General features: G+C 44.1%; 1 long non-coding RNA gene across 1 annotated transcript; it reads left to right on the forward strand.

The window, feature by feature from the left end:
• The first annotated feature begins 7,314 nt into the window (after window positions 1–7,314).
• LOC115257097 (uncharacterized) lies at window positions 7,315–8,507 on the forward strand. Its single transcript, XR_009996324.1, has 3 exons — window positions 7,315–7,860; window positions 7,918–8,194; window positions 8,255–8,507. It is a non-coding gene; the product is annotated as an uncharacterized LOC115257097 (long non-coding RNA).
• Window positions 8,508–8,774: the final 267 nt, after the last annotated feature.

Here is an 8,774-nt window from a genome sequence, read left to right on the forward strand (position 1 = left end):
TGCACATTCAATTATCTATCTACCAAAAAAAAAAGTTTATTAAAGCTCTCCGAGCTAATTCTAAAAAGCTAATAATAATTGTTTCCTGACTCATTTCTAGAACAAGGCGATGCCAAATTTTCCTCAGATCTATCTACAAGAGATTCATTTCACGCTTCTGCTGAAAAATCGACAAAAACGCTTCCGCACCCCTTAGCCACTGCTAAATTCCGGAAGGTAACATCTTCACCTTTCATCTTCCGTAGATTCCCGAAAGGAAGCACCGCTATCAACGCCGTCACCGAAGCGTACTGTTTCCCGTCACGCTCGAACCGCCGCGTCGGGCTGCTTCCCAGTAAAACCTACTTCCGCAGCAGGGGGTGAACCGACGACGACGACGACGACGAGATGAAAAATTAGCAAACCATGTCTCTATCTCCAGAAAACATCTCCCGCTGTGCCGTGACTTCCTGCGCCACGCTCGATTGTAATAACAATAATGATATGTAATAAATACAATTTTCAACTGCCGTTGCAGATGACTTCATTCCCGATCCCGATATCGCAAGAGGATCCGATCCGAGAAAAGGTAGGTACTTACCGGCACGTTCTCGAAAAACCGAGGGGGAGTCGTCAATTGATGGTACAAAAAACTGATAACTGTCAGCCACGTTCCGCCATCCTTATTCTCTCGGTCAACCTGAAAAATCAAATAACAACGCCCAACAAAACGAGCTCACCCACTCCCTACAAATTCGGATCCCCGAACGAGCAAGCGTTTCGACCAATTCGACAGGGGAAATTAAAAACCATTTAATGGAAAATTGAACTTCAAGGCAATCTCGTTGCTCGCAACGGGGGACCCTCCGACCAACTCAAGCTCAATCACCGAATTCGTCGTCGCCATCGTCTAATCCAGGAAGCCGTCAGCAAATCAACGCCTCTCTTGTTTATATGGTTCCTCCATTTCCCCGAAAACCGACAGCGTCGCGTTTGTCCACAACCGGAACGAGGGGTATTTGTTGTTGTTGTTGTTGTTTTTCGAGGAGACGTTGACGGCTCACCCAGGTCCAGCTTCAAAGAAAAGCTGCTCGTTTTGCGCGTGAACAGTAAGCTTATGCCTGACTTTCTCCGCTTGTGAAAACACGGGACCGTTGTTGGACGGTTGTTGTCATCTCAGTTGCCTCTCCGATTCCGATTTGGTACTTAGGCAAATTTATGCAAAGCAATTCCTTTTGTTTTTTCATGCAGTCAAGCTCCGGCACTATCCGCCGGCAGAAACAATAACAATAACAACGACGACGAGGAGAAGCAACCGGCTGCTGCTGCTGCTCGCGCGAAAAGAGCTGTCAAAGAAGTCGTCACTTTTCTGCCGGGATGCCAGCCAGCAGCAAGCAAGCACGCGTTGCAAGCCGCGTGCTTTGTGCTGCATCAAAGCCACAAAAGTGTATACGCCGCAATGGACTGCGTCAGGGTTTCTCAACTGGGTGTCAGTGGCGCTGTAGAGATTGGGACCACTTCCTATGGGACGGCAACCTAAGGTGAAAGCTCCGGAACGCTACAAAACAAGTGGTAAGCAAGCTGAATACCGGTGGCCTAGCTTGCGCTTAACTGTTGTGATACCTACCGTGGAAGCCTGAAGGCTACAGCGTAACTTTACTCAATCGCTCCATGCAGTATAGGACCTATTTTGGTTCCACCAATTTAATCTGAACGGGGGGGGGCACGTCGTTACATCTCTCACCCGTGAACTTGCATATAACTTCCGAGGGTTCCTCTCTGGAGCCACCATCATGATTGATTTCGGGTGCACCGCTTTCCACCATGTCTAGTAGAGCTGACTTTACCGCAGGTCTTCTGAATACTCCTGTTGCTGTAGGTACTAGTGCTACACGCCTACAAACCCACTGGTGATGCCCCGTTCAACCAACAACTCGAACCAGTTCACCAACTTTCAGGTCCCTCGTTTCCGCGTTTCCACACCATTTGATCTGACGAGTCAGAATTCGTCCCAAATCGATTAGGACAGTTCCCAGCTACTTCGTAGGTCTGCTCACTGCAGGATTGGCTCGGATGGCAGAATCTTCTGGCCACTATTGGGTTTCCCAATAGAGAGCGGTTTGGTGTGACCGATTCTTTATCCGCTACTACATCGTCTGATTTTCAAAGAGCGTCTGCAATTGCTCCAGTTGTAAAATCAGAGCTGAGCAGAGCAGAGCAGAGCAGAGCAAAGCAGAGCAGAAGCAGAGCAGAAGCAGAGCAGAAGCAGAGCAGAAGCAGAGCAGAAGCAGAGCAGAAGCAGAGCAGAAGCAGAGCAGAAGCAGAGCAGAAGCAGAGCAGAAGCAGAGCAGAAGCAGAGCAGAAGCAGAGCAGAAGCAGAGCAGAAGCAGATCAGAAGCAGAGCAGAAGCAGAGCAGAAGCAGAGCAGCAGCATAGCAGAAGCAGAGCAAAAGCAGAGCAAAAGCAGAGCTCTGCTTCGGAAAACTTACCTCCTAAGTCTAGTCGAAGTCAAACGGACAAGAATGCCCAGACTAAATTCAGCTCAAACACTTTTAACTGGAGAACTTTGTCATCGTCTGACCCGCGGAAGCATGCGGTAGGAAAACGCTGGTCTTCCACGGAACGAGCGGATTGCATATTTTTATAACGGAAATACCTGCTAAAGGCGCGCAGGGGTAATCCACAAGAAGCAACAGCAGCACACAGTACGGTGGCAACCGACGCGTCGGTTTGTTGTCTTAATATTTTGATTTGATGTGAGTATGCATCATTTGGAGAGGAGCGCTGGACGTACGCTTTGATTCTGACGACGACGGGAGCATAGCGTGGCGGGAACCTGTCTCAGTTCATTTCGCGCCATGAGACAACAACGCAAACGGAGACAAGGGACCGCTGCTGCCGCGGCTTGGCAGTAGTGGAGCAGATCTGCAATATGAAGTTTATGGAGTGGAGCCACTGTTCTTCGCCACTGTTCTGCTCCTTGTGTCGTCGTCGTCGTCGTCGATGCAATGAATAAAAGATTAGTGGCAGGAATTAAACTTTATTCAGCTTGACGGAGCTTTCCTGCACTGGTTTCCTGCGGCAAGTTGGCTGTCTCGTCTAGGAGACGGATTGAAGATGTGGATGGTAGGTACCGTATTTGGAAATACATGCGCGGCGGTGTTTGTTTGTCAAACAGGTGGTATCATATATTAAAAAGTTTTGGTTTGTGGATCGCTTTATCTTGGAAGTTGGAAGCTAGAATATATTTCTATTTTAGCAATAGTAAACCCACATATGGTGTCGTGTGACTTTAAAAAATCAAGGTAGGAACAAATATGATTCGACTAACATCTCAACTTTGAAATTGGAGTGCTTGAACATGTTTGTTTATATTGCGGCAGACACGAAGATACTCCCTTCTCAAGGATACCAAGCGAATGTCCATAATGATATGGTTTAGGATCGCACCAAGCGACAATCTTGCTTAGTCTTGCAAAATGGATCTGCTCTATAGGCTTTAGGAAATTCCATAATTTATCATTTCAGGAGAGATACTACAAGTCCCAGCGCAGCCAATAAGATCGTAAACAAGCACTATACTGCCGCCACTCGCAAAACAGTCCCATCTTTGCTGGGTTTCCTATTCATATGGGACAGTTTTGCGAGTGGGGGCAGTATAGGACAAACACAATTTCGGACCCATTGTCGATCAGCCGTCGATGAAGCCGGCTTGATAACTTCTCATGAACTCATTCGTTATAAGAGACATGACAAAAATAATCTGGAATATGACACTTTATTTCCTTCAGCGTGAAAGCTAGACTATTTACAATCAGCCGCGTTTAAGGGCGATTTGGGGCTTTTTAAATCGATTGGATGCGTTTCAGGGCGTTTCAGATAGTTTCAGGGTGCTTCAGAAGCTCTGAGGTGAACGTGACGGATATTTCAAGGTGTTTCATTGCGTTTCAGGAGGTTTCATAGGGATTTAGTGGGCTTCAGAAGCTCTCAGGTGAATTTCACCTATTCAAGCTCTTCTTCGAGCTCTTAGAGACAACCAACCACGTTGGTAAATTCGAAGACCTATGCTCAATCAAGTTCTTGGAATTCCTCAAACAGACAATGAACTCACCACTCGGCAACACATAGTTGCATGAGGCTGTGTAAGCTTAAAGTTCATTCATAATGCTCTAATAGATCATTAATTAATAACGCAAGTGGATCCGATGGCTTAAATTCCAGGAAGTTCTCAGATACTCCTGCACAATAAAAGAAATTTACTCTTGATAGAACATAGATGCATGAGAATGTGTGAGTATGAACCTTATTTATAATCCTAATAGATACAACAAGCACCTCTCGTGGATTCGATAATCTTTACTCTAGGGAGACGCTTAAACAATCGTCGAACTCACCACTTGATCGATCATATCTAGCTGAGGCTGTGTGAGTATGAGCCTTAGTATTAAAGCTTTCAAAGACAACCAACTACGCTGGTAGATTTGATGTCCTATACTCAAGGAAGTTCTTGGAACATGATTTTTGATTCATAATGCTCCAATAGATCACTGATTACGATATGTAGTAGATCAGATAGCCTAAATTCCAGCGAGTTCTCGGATACTCTTCAGGGGGTTTTTGGTGACATTTCAGGAAGTTTCAAAGGATTTTAAGCGGGTTTCAGAGGCCTATTTGGGGATTCTGGAGGCTCTTGAAACGCTTGAAAGAATTTCATAAACGTTTGGGACGGTTACAAATTCCAAAAGGGATTTGAGACGATCTAGACTGATTACACTTGTAGATCCGATGATCTATACTCAAGGGAGCTCTTGTATATTTTCTCAATGTGATTCAAGGAGTTTAACGGATTCACGATACTTCAGAAGACTCTCGGTGGTTTCAGGGGGCTTCAACAGTGCTGCAAGGTAATTTTAGAGGGGTTTCAAGGTATTTCAGTAGATTTCAGGGTGTTCCAAGGAGCTTGAGGTGGATCTCGGGGTTCAACAGAAAATTCTGAGATCCTCAGTAGATCGTAACGAGATTTAATGGCGTTTCAGGGGCTCTCAAGAGGCTTCAGGGGGGTTGCAGTGAGGTTTCAAGGTGTTTCAATAGTTAACAGAATGTTTCGGGGGTTTACGTAGGGACTTCGGATTAGAGATAAGCTTCTGGGAGTCCCAGGGGCTTCTAAAGGGCTTTCAAGACGTTCCTGGGAGTTTCAGGGTATTTCAGTTGAGATCCTAAGGGTATCTGGAGGGCACCTGGAGGTTTTAGAGAAGCTCATGAATGTCTCGGGGGAATATGAGGGATTTCAAACTGTTTCAAGGTACACTTAAAGCTCCATTTAAATGGGGCCCATTTAGGTAAAGTTTATTCAGCTCCTTCCATTTAAGTAACGTACGAGGATTAGATATAAGGTTCGTTAACGTGAAAGAAGTAGTGAGTATCAATATCAACTGACTTTTCCGGCTGAAATTAAGATAGGAAATTACTCATTTTCCCATTTACCATCGGAATATCGGAACTTTTAGTAGAACATTTATACTTGAATCACCAAGTAAAAAATAAAAACATACTTCACTGTTCACTTTTACAAAAAAAAACTTCAATTGAAACTTTTAAAGATTCTTCAAAAGTTTAATTTATTAGTTTTTCTTTTTGAAAAAGTGAATGATGAAGTGTTTTTATAATTTTTAACTAGTGATTCAAATTATTGATGACGTCAAACCCGACATAAATCTTTCATTGACCTATTTTTATTTGGCCACCAAACCCAACATAGAACCTACAGTTGTCCAATGTTGGTCCAACAGTGGCATACGATAAAAATTTACCAGACATTCAATAATATTTCAGCCTTGCGGTATTTTGCAGGGGTTTTCGTGTTTCGTGCCCAGATAGTCATTTGAAGGACAATATTAATACAATTGACAAGGATCCCCTTCTAATTAGTTAGGTGCTCTGATTGAGTGAAATTGTTTCAAACATTACTAGAAAAATGTACTGAATAGATTTGTTAGTTACTGTAACGCCTGCAACACCTTGCAAAAACTCACTAAAAATCCTCTGAAACTTCGTAAATTCCATGGAAAACCCCCTGAGACCCTCTTGGACCCATGTAACGCACCTGAATCCCTCCAAAGCCCCCCCTGTAACACCTTAGGAATTAAAAAAAAAAAGACACTAAACCGTCTTCAGCCAGAGGCTGCACAGACTGAACATTACTTACACGAGACAACGGATAACACGTAGAAATGACGTAGCTTTTTTAAGCGATTTTTAATACCCCCTTCCCCCTCGTAGCATTTTGTCACAAATTCAGAAACCCCCCTCTATAAATGACGTAGCTTAATAAACACCCCCCCTCCCTTCAAAAAAAATTGTCATTTAATAAAAACTCGAACTTAGCTCTGATTTCAATTTTAACTTGAATGTTAATAGAATATTATGAAAAAAACACAATAACAAGAAAACATTGCCGACTGCCAGGTTCAGATCGCCGACATCAAGACCATAGGTGCAACCAGTGGAGATTATTATCATCAAAGTCAATGACACAATAAACCATCCATCGTTCTGCTTCATGCCGAAGAACAGGAAATTTATGCTCCCAATACCAAATTAGCCTAGAAGCTCTTCCGAAGATATTAGTTTGCTCACTTATAAATCTATTAAGAATATCAAATTGGTTTCATTTGTATAAAATTCACCACGACATTCGAAGGACCCAGCAGGGATTTCTTCTAAAATTCTTACAGTAGTTCATTTTGGAATTCCTCAAGAAGTTTCTTTTGGGATTCCCATTTTTGAGAATGTCTCCCATTTTAGTTCCTCCAGCACTTCCTTCTGGGATTTCTTCATGAATTTTCTTTCTGATTCCGTTAAAAAATTCCTCGTTATTGTATTCCTTCAGGGATTACTTCAAAGATCCCTCCAATAATTCATTATGTAGTTCTTTCTTAGATTCTTCCGAAAGCTCCTTCTTCAGATTTCTCCTGGAGTTTTTTTTAAGGTTTTTCTAACAGTTCATCCAAGGAAACCCCTTCAGGTGTTCTTTCAAGGTTTTCTTCTCCTCTCTCCCACCAGCAGTTTCTTTGGACATCTATACAGGGATTTTGACCGAAATTTCTTTTGAGATTCCAACAGAACTTCTTTCTGTGTTCCCTTTCGGGAACCCTCCAGGAGTTCCTTCTTGGTTTCCTTCAAGAATTCACTCAGATATTCATTCCAATATCTCGGCATGTAACCCCTCAGGCATTCTTTCAAAACACTCCCAGGAGTTGCTTCTGGGATTCCTCCAGGTGTTCTTTTTTGAATTCTTTCAGGAATTCCTTCCAGGATTCTTCGGGGATTCTGTTACGTTAGAGTTTGTTTTCGCCACAAAGCTGCATAAGTATAACAAAGCCACGATAAATTTGTAGCAATAGTGGAACTATTTGTCGCAAAACGCTTATGTAAATAGATCAAAACTAACTAACTAAACTAAGCCAAAAAGTACTCACGCAAAGACGCAAACAAGTTTTACCATCTGGGAGAAGCACATCCATTCAACCCGTTGAAACACCCCTCGTTGACGAACCACTTTCGGCGAGTAAACAATCAGCCAAACCCCTTCAGGCAGGCAACATCGAAATACCGTTGCGTCAAAACGTCATCTTAACTTCCGCTGTTTGCACGACACAACAGAGACGAAAACGTTCACTTGCAGCACCGCGAAAGCCGCAGCCGCATCGTTGTTCACATTTTATCGAACGGTAGGTCGTGAGAAAAGTGACCGGAATAAGTGGCCAACAATTAAAATCTATCACCGTTTAGGAACCAGCAAAGCGGTGAAGCCCCGTCTTTCATCGTGCCGCTTTAATCGGCCATTGTGGTTGAGGACCGCGGGCCAGAATAGAAACACGCGTAAGTTTGGACGGGAGGCGGCAAGTAGCAAAAACTACATGAACTTTTTTCCAACAGAACTACATACGTGCCGCAGAAACAACCCGCTGACCGGGCAACCCGACAGTGGCAGCACCATCAGTAGGCCACGAGCTGGGACGGTCGGCATAAACACACGAGCACGGTTTCGCACGAGGTCGATGTGAGTGATGCGTTCTAGAAACGAAGTCAGTGAATAATAAGAAATTTGATTCCGTCCAGCAGATATCACGGAAAGGCATCCGGCGCAGAAGGCACCACTCGACCGAGCACAGTGCATTGACCAACAAAGGGAAGAGAGGGGATCGTCAGAACCGTAAGTACCATGGCATAAGTTGGTTAGGTTAAAATGTAACCCTCGATCCTCTTCAAACAGGATCCCTTCTTTTATCCGCCCTCGAGATCAGTCCCGGAATCACACCGAAGGCTGGTGCCCGCGGAAGTGTGCGATTATCGGAAGAATCGCGGCAGCGGACTGCAGGCGTTGGGTCACACACCACGAACGCACCGTTACGTAACGCACCGCACTGTGGCGTCAAGGGGCCCCTGAACAAATTGCATGAGTACTAACCATAGCATGTAAGCAAAGTAGAGGAAGAAGAATGGCCAGCTTGTAGGCCCAAAGTGAAACTACACACCATCAATAAAGCTTGTTTTTTTATCATGTATGTGGCTTGAGTTTTCTGGCGAATTTTGAGCATATGTTGACAGCTAGCCGAGTGTCTCAAGCTCCGATCTTCGAGCTAAGACTAATTCACAACAATTCTTCTGGGATTCCTCGAGGACTTTCTTCTAGGATTTATCCAGGTTTTTTTTGTAGCGACTCCTCCAGTAACTTTTTTCGGCATCCCTCGATTCACTCCACCCAGGATTCCTCCAGGATCTGTTACAATTCT

This window comes from Aedes albopictus, chromosome 1 (genome assembly GCF_035046485.1).
Source record: "Aedes albopictus strain Foshan chromosome 1, AalbF5, whole genome shotgun sequence".
In the NCBI taxonomy this organism is placed as follows: Eukaryota; Metazoa; Arthropoda; class Insecta; order Diptera; family Culicidae; genus Aedes; species Aedes albopictus.